This window comes from Pinus tabuliformis, chromosome 1_2, assembly GCF_031772625.1.
Source record: "Pinus tabuliformis cultivar Carrire ecotype Pingquan chromosome 1_2, CPIR1, whole genome shotgun sequence".
Classification (NCBI taxonomy): Eukaryota; Viridiplantae; Streptophyta; class Pinopsida; order Pinales; family Pinaceae; genus Pinus; species Pinus tabuliformis.
Window position 1 is genome coordinate 1,051,214,307 of NC_142298.1, and position 13,745 is coordinate 1,051,228,051.

General features: G+C 38.7%; 1 pseudogene; it reads left to right on the forward strand.

Annotated features, from left to right (window-relative positions):
- The first annotated feature begins 5,784 nt into the window (after positions 1 to 5,784).
- The window catches only part of LOC149209742 (helicase-like transcription factor CHR28 pseudogene), a 51,663-nt pseudogene continuing 43,702 nt past the window's right edge, over positions 5,785 to 13,745 (forward strand).

The following is a 13,745-nucleotide window of genomic DNA, read 5'->3' on the forward strand; positions in this document are numbered from 1 at the left end:
AATATCTTTCTTTAAAAATTGACCATTTGTAATGTTAATATAACCAATGTTAATATAACCAACATAGATCCATCTTAAGTATGGATCTAACATGAGCTGAAAGGAATCAAATTTCTTCACATGCAAGCTTCTTTAGAGTGCAAAATACAATGTTATTTTTAGTTGTTTAAATTATATTTTTTAATGCTAAATAGAGTATGAGAGGGACGTGGAAAGTGATAAAAACTTATTCAAAGAGAGCTAGTACCTTAGCTTCTTCTTTATGCATGTAACTGAGTAATCTTTCCAATACAACATATATTATTATAATATATAAAAATACATGCCCCCTTCTAAGGGAAAGGTAACATGATAAACATCATTATCGTGTATGCAAATGCAATTCCCTTTTTGAAAACCATATTTCCCAAGATATAGCTATTTACGAAGTCTATTGTATGCACAAAGACATACGTTGTTCTAAAAGAAAACTAATGCGTTAGTCGTTATTTCTTGCATGCAGATATATGTATTTTACAAAGGAAATATAGTGCATTTATTACATGTAATTACTTGTTTTCCTTTCCAGGATCTAACATAATAATTATTCTTTTCTACACACAAATCCATGTTTTTATTTAAAATATCTAACACAATAGTTTTACAAATCCATGTTTCTCTTTAAAATATCTAACACAATAGCTCTATTTTCACGCATGTAAAGAAAATCTTTCTTTTCAGGAATCCTATCACAATTTGAGTATTCCTTATACATGTAATACATATCTCTTCCCCAAGGAATCTATCAAAATTAAACATATACCCTTTTACAAGGAATTAGCAATACGACTATGATTCTTGCATAGAAATACACTATGTGAATACATAATATTTCCCATAATAGTTATTATTTTAGCACGGAACCATAACCTTATCTAAGGGAACTATCATTATAAGTATTATACTTGCATGCAAAAATATACGTCCAAAAGGAATTGACATAATAGCTATGACACTAGCATACAACTACATGTTCTTCTCCAAGGGAAAGCTTAATATTCAATACATGCTCTTTTGCAAAAGAATGTTTTTCAAGAGAAAACTAATTCAACTTATTTCCCTTTCAAGATATGATATGTATTCATGTCTTTTGCTCGAAAGATTCACATGCAAGAATTATTTCAAAAGAATAGCAAAATAAATATATACATAAGCACACACATATGTTTCTTTTCCAAGAAACCAAATGCATATCTTTTTTCAAGGAACTCCAACACAATAGTGATATTTTTCCTGCATGCAAAAGTCATATTCCTTTTAAAGAAAATCTACTTGAGGAAAATATCATCATGGGAAGCAAGGAAAATATTAAAGATATTATTACCTCAAGTGCTAAGGACAAGATGTGGTATGCTAAGGAGATGGAGGGTAAAAGGAAGCTAAGGTACTATAAGGAGGTGATTAACCCCACCCTCGATAACCAGAACTACCTCTCCATGTTGACTAGCACTAAGAAGAAAATGAACATCACTAGGATCAAAACGAACTCTCATGAGCTTCGGAGTGAGACCGGGGAGTGGTCTACTCCCAAGATTCTCTGGGACGATATAATTTGTCATATTTGTGATATTAAGAAGGAAGGAGATGAAAAACACTTCCTTTTAGACTGCTTGACTCTTGCCCACGTCCGCTCTCAATTTCCTATCATCAATCACACGTCTAATCTTATTGACTTATTAATCCAACCCAACTATAGTGATCTTGGAATGCTTCTTTCCCCACTCTTTGATCACAAAAACACGATTTTGAAGAATGACATTTAGACTCTCTTTTCTTGAAGTCCGATAGACCACAATGGTCTTAGTGGACGTTAATCATCATCATCAATATCTAGTTTAAATCGACAATACAACAACTATTATAATACGTCTCTTTAAAAATTGACCCTATTTAATGTTAATATAAAAATTATAAAATATTTAATTAAATTGATATTTAAAAAACTAAAATATATAATTATATTTAATATTTGTTTTATTTCTATTTTTATAATTTTTTTACTAATTTAAAATGAATATAAAATCAATAAAAATAAGGTTTATTATAATATCTCGTTTAAATTGACAATACAATAAGTATTATAATATCTATCCAAAAAAAATGACAATTTATAATGTTAACATAAAAATTATAAAATTAAAAAAATATTTAATTAAATTAATATTTACAAGGATAAAATTATGTAGATATATTTAATATTTATTTTATTTTTATTTTTTTCAGTTTTTATACTAATTTAGAATGAAATATAAAATCAATAAAAAATGTTTATTAACAAAATTCAAGTGAGTAGGAGTTAATTTTACTAGGGGAAGATTGACATAATGATTAGAAATATGCTTTAAATTAAAGTAAGTTTTTATAAAAAAAAAACATTAATTTTTTCTTTTATACATTCACTTGGCTCATTACAACTAAAAAACAAAAAAAATTAGAGCCTTTATTAATAGCTTTTTGTCCTTAGAAGACAAATCATTATAAATTACTCTCATAAATAAATCAAGAGACCCAATCACAACCTCAAATACAAATTTACAATGATAATGCATTAAAGTATATAAATTCATAGCTACTGTTGTCAAATACCAAAGTAATGTCTCGAAATTAATGTTTTGTAATTTCTAAATGGAAGTTCTACAATGGATAATATTGGTATTAGATCAGGTTTCTTTGGGCATATTATGAGCATTCATAGGGAGATCTATTCTTGATTAAGCTGAAAGTTATAAAACCTTAGCCATGGCTAATGAATCGATTAATAACCTTGAAGATCTAACAAAGGAAATGTTTGCACGGCTAGGAGCGCAAGTCACAGATAAAAACACTGATTTGAACATCTTCATGGTGGCCCTAACAAATAAGCTCAAGCTATTCAAATAATATAGAGGTTATAATGGAAAGCTTATATTAGATGGGAGATTAAGGGATCGAGAAGAACCAAAGAGGGAGCATAAGAAAGAACCTAAAAAGGAAAAATTTAGTTCAAGTGTCATGAAGCATTCATAGTCCTTGTTCAAGATGGAATCGAAGGTTAACATCAAGTCATATCAAGGTGAGATTGACGCTTTGAAGTGAAATCACTGGTTACAATATTTAGAGGTTCATTTTAGTGTTCAACACATAGAAGAAGAACATAAAAATTCATTTGCATGTCTAAAATTATAGGGCCATACCATTACATGGTGGGAATGCCACATCGAATCCCTGAGACTTGAGGGAGATCCTCCAATGACTAAGTGTAAGGATATCAAAACTCTCATAAAGTCTATGGTATCGGGTATGTAAAGGATCAGTGGATTTGAGAGTTGATTTGATGCAGTGTGCTGAGAGTTGATTTGTCGCAGAAAGAGTTTTGGCATTTTTTAGTGTTGTTTTGTTATTGATTGTCAAGGATGACTTATTGAGTAGATTGATGGTTAAGCTATTCCATATTGTATTTGTTGAAATGTCTAATGAATTGGCTTGGTGTCAAGCAATCAGGATTGCTCAACTTGCTATGGGTGCCACATTACCACCGCACCCTCATTAATACAATTTGCATATGCTAACTGCTTACATTGGTGCACGATGGGTGCCTATGGCTAGGAGGGCCCATTCCCATCATAGATATGCTCATTCACAGGATTACAAACCTGCCATATGAAGGTCTAAACCCAGCCAAGGAGTGGAAAGGCGAGAGAGAAGGAGCTTGTAGAGTGAATGAAGAAAGATTACGAACTAGTAAAGACGTTTTGTAGGTACTCAATTCTATCTATCTCCAACCCTGCAGTTCAATTGGATGCACAGATATTGGCAGGAAAGGTGATGAGGAAGTGATGCGTTGATGAAGTTTTGGTGCCTGTAGTGTCCCTATTTGCATAATATGTGAAGGGCGTGCAATTCAACTGGTCCAAGTATCTCTGTCAGGAGTTCCTAGCAAATTGCCATGAGGCCCATGATGAAACCAAGCCATTTCATTATGCTTGGTTACTATTGTCTATTGTGTTAGTTGCATGGGATATGCCGTAGGATAGCCAGTTTCCTCCACTGGATGAAGGATTGCCGGAGGCAGCATAGTTCGCCTCCTTATGGGCTACAAAGGACCCCGCACAAATCACAAAGAACAAAAAAAATTGGGTCTTGATGGAATCAAGTCTCAGCATGGAAATTACCCAGCATCCAGGGTTGTCCCCAACCTTGTAAACTCAGTTGTCATCCTACACAACCTTCAAGGCTAACTTCCATAGGGTGTATATCCAGGCACAGAAGGATCCACCACAGAAGTGGGATGACTTGCCATATTTGGTGACGAAGACCGATGTGTAGGAGGCAGTGGCGCGATGGCCAGTAGAGTGGCACGTCCCTTCAGATCTAGCTGTTGGGCCAAGCACGAGTGCGAAGAGTGCTGCCGTGAAGAAAAGGAAGGAGGCAACTAAGCAGGCTACACAGAACCTGGATGCATAGAAAAAGAAGGATGTTGCAGAGAAGGCTCGCGTTGAGAAGGAACACGCTGCCAAGGAGAAGGTGGAGCAGGAGCAGTGCAAGACTCAGAAAGGTGACAAGTCACCTTCGTTAGAAATAGAAACAGAAGAGCTTATAGGACAAGGCAATGGAGGCAAGGAAGGGCAGTGCACTCCCTTCATTCTAAAAAGGCATGAACTGGAGCAACAAGCTAGACTGAGGAAGAAGAAGAAAGATCAGAAAACCCAAGTTGATCCCATGGTACTCACAGAAAGCGATCTGGATGAGATCGGTGATAAAATTAGGGACACTGCAATAGAAGTACTATAGCAGTTTGAACAACAGTACATGCAGAATTTGGGAGGACTATAGAAGGATCTCTGAGAGTTGTGGCAACAAGCAATCGAGATCCAAGAAGATGTCAAGAAGGCGAGCGATGCACAAGGCAGTTTGGCATGGGGTAAAAGAACAGTCGCGGAGATGGTTCCATGGCCACATGATGTGCGAGTCTTCCCCTTGCCTGTAGGTTCAGTTTGCACCAATACTGAGGAACAATGCACCCTCCTTGAAAAAATCCCAAGTATGGGCTTGAACCTTGCCGCGATCTCACTGGGTTCATTGCACACATTACTACAGGGATTCATGGAAGAGCTTCCCACCAGGTAACAGAGAGCACTCAGTGCTGTCAGCGAAATCAAAGTTAATAATCAACAATTGTTTGCTGAAAAGATGCAGGTTTTGTAGGAGAAGGAGACGCTTCAGGTGCATAGTTCACGATTGGAGTCAGCAGTTGTTGAGGCATGCAGGATGATTCCTAAGCTTCATATCCCTAACAATGCATAACCATAAGAGAAGATTAGAAAATTAGTTGCTGGTGTGCGCGAAGCCAAAGCTGAAGTTAACCAAGTTCAATTTGAACTCAACATGAAGATCACTGAGCTACAATTAAAGTTGCATCCCACGACTCCATCGGAGGTCTGGGAGCAGCGCAGAGCCGTGATCAAGGAAGGAATGACCACTCTAGATTCCACCGTTGTAGACTGAACAACCTTATTTGAGCAAGCTATGGAGTTGGTCACAAATTTGTAGGAATATCCTAACCTGTAGACACTTAATATAGAGGTCAGGGAACTAAAGCAGAAGTACGACAAAGTTAGGGCAACAATGCACTCCATCGCACCAGCGCAACGCCTAGCTAAATTACAGGAGGGCAAGAAGCTCCTCGCGTAGGTGGAAGAAGCACAGAAGAAGGAGGCCTTTCTTAAGGGTAGGTTGCAGCGATGGTTGGGAGAGGCTTATCAAGTAATGACCACCGTCCAAGACAAGCTTAAAGGCTTACAACAGATGCAACAGACAATGAGGTTGGCTGCAGAAGGACCAGCTACAAATAAGTTAGTCGAGGAGGTCAAGCAGGCAGCTACGCAGAGCACTCACGAGGTTGCAGTAATTCAGGTGGAGTTGGAGGGTCTTCACAGCAAGATCACAGTGTCAGCTGGGTGACTCGAGGGCGAGTCACAATCTTTGTGTTGGGGGCCTATTGGATGGGGTCCCTCGATTCAGTTTTGGGGTTAAAATAACCCAAATTTTGATGTATTTTTTGTAAGTAATATAAATTCTCTGTGATTTATGGATGCAGAGCACGTATATTATTAGGAGTCAAAGGGGTTTTAGCCCCTTGATTATTTAAAAGTTGAGTTGGTTTTGAGACCCACCCATGGTCCACGGACCATGGGATTGTATGTAAACAGATATAACTAGCTATGTCTTAGAGAGTCTAAGGCATAATATTGGATGAAAGGGGTCAGTAAGAGGAAAGTGATAGCACAAAGAAGTGGGTCAGATAGGAGAAGAAAGGATCTATAGTTGAGTGTGCAAAGGCCTAGGTAGAGTCTGCAGCTAAGTGCGCAGATCCTTGTGGCTGAGTGCGCAGGGTAGTTTGGAGTCTGTAAAGTTGAATTGAAGAGAAATAAAGAAAGTTACTAAAGAAATATTGTGTATATCTGTCTATCTCTATTTTATTATGTTTACAATATATGTTGTGGATGAATATTGTGTTTATGAAATATTGATCTAATGATGCACGATTCTCCTGAATAAGTCTTAGTAAATGTACGCAAGGCATTTTAAGTACTTTCGCGAAGACAGTGACGAATTATGTTATGTTTACTAAATAAATTAAGTAGATCTACGCGAACACTAATTTAGGAATTTTCTCTAATGCGTGTAAGTGGATAAATCAACTGTTAAGAGTCCGTAAAGACTGATCGTAGACCTTTGTGGAGGTCTGAAGGCTGTTTTAGTAGAGTTGTAGTATCGATCCCTAAGGGCTTATCGATTTGCGTGAAGGCAGATCTAAGGCGCTAAAAGACATCAGATGTGTCTATGGGTGTAGAATCTTGGTTCTTGCATCCCCCCATACTGCTTTGAGTGAGATTAGAGCCTATGCTACATGGGTTATTGCCGAAAGGGCCAATAGTGTAGGGATTTGTTGGTTGGTGCAACTAACTCTCAACCTGGGTCAGGACCCCCTAAGCCAATAAGATATTTATATATACCTCTGACATACTTGTTAAAGTCCCCCCCCCCCACATTCCTTACTCTAGTTGACTGAGTTGACAAGGGTTAACTGAAAATAGAAAATCGATTAGAGTATGTGGTACTAATTAAGAGTGCAAGCATCGTGATTTCACCATGACTCTCTTTGAAAGGAGCATATTTTCCATTAGGGTATCATCGACTAGAATAAATTAAATATTCACATAAAGAGAGGGAATATATAGAAAACCAAGTGTTGATAATTGCATAAGTTCCTCTTGGATTTCACCTAGATTGTCAAGGAAGCAAAACACATATTCATGCGAAAACTAACCTATAGGTGCAAAAGAAAACAAACAAAGGAAAGAAGCAAGAAAAATAAAAACAAAGTAAGAAAATCAGGAAACAAACAAGAAATGTAAACACTACTCCTACTCCTAACCTAAGAAGAGCATAGGCCAACTCACGTAAAGTGATATTTGTAATGCATCCATTGATGCATTGGTTGGCCCATGTAGGCGAAAGAGTGATCGATAAGAAAGATATGCAACAAAACCAATAAACAAAAATATTAAACTATACAAACCAATACGTTCGAAGCTTGTATCCATCAACAGAAAAGTAAAGATGGAAAGCACATGAAAGGCACTTTGCGAAAGTATCATGGTGTCCTAACACATTGCAAGTACAAGACAAGCATGTACACACCTTCGAACTTGAAAAGTGAGAAAACATAAAGAAAGAAGAAAAAAAAAAAATTGCAACAGTGCTTGCTACATATGACTCGTCCAATGCTTTAGCAATAGGATCATGTAAGTCTAGTGGAGGATGTTAAAACTATGAAATAGATTTATTTTCAATGTAAACAACAAAGTGATGAGTAGCCTAGAAAATTTCAATAGATTTTTTATCAAAATTGGAACTAACCTCAAGGTTACAAGAACCTAACATAACCATCATCTCGGGCTGAAGTTCCTCGAAAATTTAACGAGTTTCTAATTCATCATAAGATGGATCATCAAAGATCGATGGCTTAGAAATATCAACGATAGGAAAATCATAATCATGATCGAATGAATGAATGAAAAGATCATGACAGACATGATCAGAATAATCACGATGATGAACAATGAAATCCTCATGCTCTGATGAATCATAAAGAGGGGATGATGGAAAACAAGAAATTTCACCCTCTGTTTCCAAAAAGGTAAGATGAGAGATTGGAAGGATCAAGGAAGATAGGTTTTTCCTCTCCACAATCAAATGAAATACTGGCATCCCACATTTTCTGCGAAATATCGGAAGTAGAAACATCTGGAAATGAATTTTCACAAGATGGAATAGAGTTGACAGAATCATGGAAGATGTTAGGATAGAGTAGACAAGGTGCAGACAGAAGAAGGTCATCCTTCACCGTAGATTCTTGTTCAAATTACCACACACTCATAAACAATAATAGCACAAGTTGGTTTTTCAACACCAACTCCATCCAAAACTTGATCCTCATGAACATCACATGTTGGATCCGAGACAGATGAACACACCAAACCAAAATACAGAGGATTAAATGTACAAAGGATGGAGGATGAGGAGATAGGACCACATGACAACCATCAGAGTTACAGTCCAAATCTGCACAGAAATCCTGAGCATGTGGTGTAGGAGGAGATGGTTATAGATCAATAGGTTCTCAGCTTCCCTCACCTCATCTTGTGGAGCCATAGTTGTTTGATGAGAAGGGGATAGAGGGTCACTTGTAACAACAACCTTACGCATCTCAGATGTAGAAGCTCTAACACCAAGGTGTGTTGGGATACGTTTGAAATATTCTAACTCATGCGGATTCTCATAAACATGAACACGATATTGTTATCGGGAAATCTAGTGTCCACTCGGAGCTGCTAGTCCCACTAAGACGGGTAGTTATCTTAGAAACAAACAAACTAAAACCACTTTCGTTTTCCTTTATGAGAAGTAGATGAGAGGGGAGAAAAGAATACCAACCTCAGTCTTGCGCTTGATCCCTTGCTTGTTTCCTCTCCCTTCTAACAGATCTTTGCCGCTCCTTCCTTGCTTACCCAGCTTGAAGAGCAACTGTAAAGTCAAAGCAGCATAGCACTATCGAAGAAGAGAGATCTACAGTCATAAACAATATAGGACTAGATATATATTGACCACACAAATGCATATATCATCAAACATACAAGAATGTGGAGGAAAACTTGAATAGTTTTATTGATAGAAAGAGTAGAAAAGAGGATTACAACCCATTGATCTGACTCAACGTCATCCTCCCAGCATGAAAGCCCTTATTCATCTCATGAAAATCTTATATCACCCAACACTATGATATTCCACCAAGAAACCAACATCACTTCCTTACAAAATACAAGATTCCAGCCCCTGGATCTCTGGGATGAGGGATCCATATATAGATGTTTGTAGGGGGGTGAGTCAGCTTCTGGGACTTTGATTAGTTTCCTCTCTCTGATAGTTCTTGGTTCCACTTGGAGATTCATGATCTCTTACTCATCCCTGGGCGAATTCAGAGAGGCAAGTGTCACAGGAGAAGTTTCTGGAAGATTCCATGATCATCCACCTTGCAAACTGTCTCTGCCATTTGTCTACTCTCGCCTATCACACCCTATAGAAGGGCTTTATAGTATGCATCACACTTTTTGCATTGAGCAGGTGAGATGAATCACACCCTTAGCACTCAGCAGTCTGGATGGTTCAGTTTTGACTAGTTCTGAGCAGTTTTCCATGGAGAACTTCTGGGAGATGATGTAATCAGCTGACCTTGTTCCTTTAGGGTATAAGACAACACTTTTAGGGACTTATAAGCCTTTGGTTTATGGACATATATGATTGGGGTTGTAGTGCCCAAATATGTCTATAACAGTTTCCCCCTAAAGCATGAGGTCGAAAATCTTTTGATGTCGGGTGAAATGCTTTATCATGAGGATCCGAGGTTTTTTGAACTGGAAGGCGACCTGTAATAAGATACAATACAATACATTATCTTCATTATATTTTCATGATCTAGCTAAGGTGGGCATCCCCATGCTTAGCTTTATAAATTCATTTCATGTACATAGGACAGACAACCGTCTGTGTGGTAGACTGATGATTCTGATAGAGCCATCATCCTTTGATTCGAATGATCATATATGTAGCAATGAAGTACATTTGATGTCTTTATTTCCCTGAATATATCACAGCCTGGATGGATGAAACTAGATCTGGGGTCTTCAAACTCGTTCAATCTTTACCCGAAGTACAAGTTGATCCATGTGAAAGATGTTTTGGAGTCGAACATGGAAAGACATCGCCTGATTACCAGCGAATAATGTAAGCTGTTAACAGGCACGAGAGGAATCACCGATAATGATGACAACCCTGAAGGTACGACATTACAATTCACGTGGTGTGAAAATGGGACTTGGCATCGAACACCACACAAAATCTTTCGGTCGAAGGCCATTGATGTAAACCTGTTGCCGGAAGTGAGAAACTTGCCATTGAGGCATGCAAGCTTCAAAGTACTGAGAGGTCTGTTCCTAGGTTGGCTTCTTGGATAATGAGTTGATGTCGATAAGAAGTGACCCATTGTAGGAGGGCATTAATGAAACTCACATCTACGACACAGAACGGAGCAAATGACTTTGTGGAGGTGAAAATGATCTGATGATACAAGGTTCAGGGTGGCAGTCATGAAAGAATGGAGCATGAATGTATTGCAGTGGGTGAGACACAAGATGGGTTAGTGAATTCTCTGAGCGAATTCTCTTGAACATATTGGCGACACTGAAAAGGATTGGTAGTGTTAACCCCAAAGATGGATGGTATGATGGACCAATGGTAATATGACCGGTGAACGGAGTAACCCAACCCGACTCAGACATGGAGTGAAAGTGTCATGTTCAAGAGCGACTTTACTACCAATAAAGTTTCTTCAAGTTTTCTTCCCAATTTTTCCCCAGTCATTGCTGACCAGTACCTCTTTATTTTTATCAAGCTTGAGGAGGATAACATATGCTTGTTCTATAATTTTCCCTTCGGGCAAACCCGTCGCTATGTTTTAACGAGCCTAGTAACAGTGAAACTCGTTGTTGTCTACATGACAAGTTTGTTGCTATTGGTTTTAACGAGTTTAACGACAAAGATAACTCGGTCCTTTTCAATTTTAGAGAGTCTGAAAAGGGACATAAAGGAAACTCCAACAATCTTTTTCATCATACAATCCCTTGTCTGAAAAAGTATAAAACAATACGAAAGGGATGAATTTTTGATAGTTTTAACGAGCCGAACAAGACAAGTGCTCGATCTTTTTGTGTAATAATCCCTCAGGTCCAAAAAGATTAAAATCTAGAGGAGGGATAGCACTCCTGATAGCTTTAACGAGCTGGAGAGGCTAATTGCTTGGCAATGTTTTCATATTTTACGAGTCAGACGAAAAGAGCTTAAAGGAGACTTGTTTTTTGAGGAACGAGTGATATTTTCGGGTAGGAGCTGACTCCAGGTAAGGTTTGGAATTTTCCAATCATGGTAGTGTCACAAGGACAGCTAACAGAATCACTCGTCGCAACTGTTCCTCAAAAAGGTAAACACTCAAATGGAGGCGTATGTCAGCTAAAACAGAGTGGAGGTGATGATGAGAACATGACCAAGGCTCAAGAAAGCTGATGATAATGCATTCACAATGGTTATTTACCAAAGATCAATTCATTTTTTAATGAGCTTGAACTCTGGGGGAAATTTTGCTCATTGCTTAGGTTTAATTTTTAACAAGCTTGAACTTCACATAAAAACTGCTCGTGCCAGTCGTATAACAAGGACATCCCATCGATAGATTCCATTTTTATGGAGCTTACACCTTTCGAAGCTTTGCTCTGTATCCTTTTTCATGCAATCTAGGAATGACCAATCCTATGAGTTTAAAGGGTTTGAGAGTCTACAAACTAAGAAAATAAATGGTCCCTCTTCACTTGCAGGAAAAAATTTTGCATGCCCCTAGGTATAGTGAAGTAGAGTTTCTAGGTTACCCTTCAATTTGCAGACAAAACATTTGTTCTATTAGGAAAGGCCTACCTTCTAACGGAGGTATCTTATCTGGTCTAATCCCATTTTCCTATGTGGACGGGTGTCGGACCAGTCACATATCCTTCACGGAAACCTACTCTATACCCAGAGTTTTCCTGCTGAAGGAGACCAGGGTGCATGCCCCCTGGGTTTCAGTCACGACCTCCGAATTACTCACGTTCTTCGGGTGGATGGGCTAGAGATTGATGAGACATTCCTTCCATGAAAAGACCATTTAGGGATGGTATTTGACTATTAGCTATGTGTTAGCCGGGGAACGAAAGCTGGTCTACGAGATGGACCATTCTGCCTTCATGCGGGAAACACATTACTCGAAAGAGTGAGGAGACAATGGCTCCCATGCTATAAATATAGTTGTGCCCAAGGAGCAGATTATAATCTAAAGGTCCTTGGACTACCATTATGTTCAAATAAACGGTTTTCCTTCTCAAAGTTATAGCCACATTTGGAAGGATCCCTAACGGTCGACTGGTTCCTTTGTCGAAGCCTGTCAGATTTCTCATCTCAGGCATAAGCGATGGCAAACCAAGTGCTTTCCAAGCAGTCGAGGAAAGGATACTCACAGAAGCCCCTTCATCTATGATAGTACCAACCATGACCATTTTGTAAGCTTGTACAATGATTTAGAATGGTACATTAGATGGTAGATGGGGTCTGCCTAGTAGATTTGAATCGAAGGAAATGACTAGGTTTCTTGGAGGTGTGACTGAATAGACGGCCTGATATGACTTTGATGAACTTCCTTCCTGTGGTAAAGGAACGGTTAGATTGCCCCCATGTTCATCAGAGTCTATGTTTATGAAAAGAATTTGAATGGTGTCGTTCTCGTTCTATTCGGTGACTGTATCATCTGAAGATGGACCTTCCGGAGACAAGACCGGCTCGACCGCCACCTTGAGCTTTTGACTTTCGTCTGGTGTGGACTCAAAGGGTTTATCTTCAATGATAGATGTTTTTACTGACCATAAAGGTGTGTCAGTTAGATTTTCAACTAGCGATGGATTTGGCAAGAGTTTCTTGTACCCAGGAGGAAGCCGTAGCGGTGAATCAGGACGGTCATCCAAGACTCTTTTAGCTTCATCCTGGAAGGGACAATGGTGGATGGCATGATTGCCTTCACACAATTTACAAGCGAACTTACATTTTCCCTTCTGTCCAGAGACTTTGTTTTCACTAGTTGACAGTGTACTCTCAACATGATCGTCAGAGGTTGACGACACCAGATTGTGCAAACGAGGAGACCAATCCCTTAAGATCCGAGGGATGCAAGGACAATCTCGATGATAGTGGTCTCCTTTGCAAATGACACATGGAGATTTAGGTCTGGACGGTGCAGTGTGTGGATTTTCGCTAGACGATGCACGGTTGCCCCTTTTTGCCTTCGGCTCCTTCTTCTTCTTCTCCTTCTCCTTCCCTTTCTTCTTCTTCTTAATTACTTAGTTTTTAGCTTTACCAACTTCACCAAGCGAAGAGGAAGGAGGGGAGGGAGAAACAAGTGAAGAAGAAGGTTGGGGGGTGACTCTAGTATCATCTAGTTGCTGAGTTGATTGCTCAGGAATCGTAGGGGTTTGAACGACAGAGGTCGAGGAAGAGCCATATGTGCAAGCCGATTGTCAATCCTGGGAGGG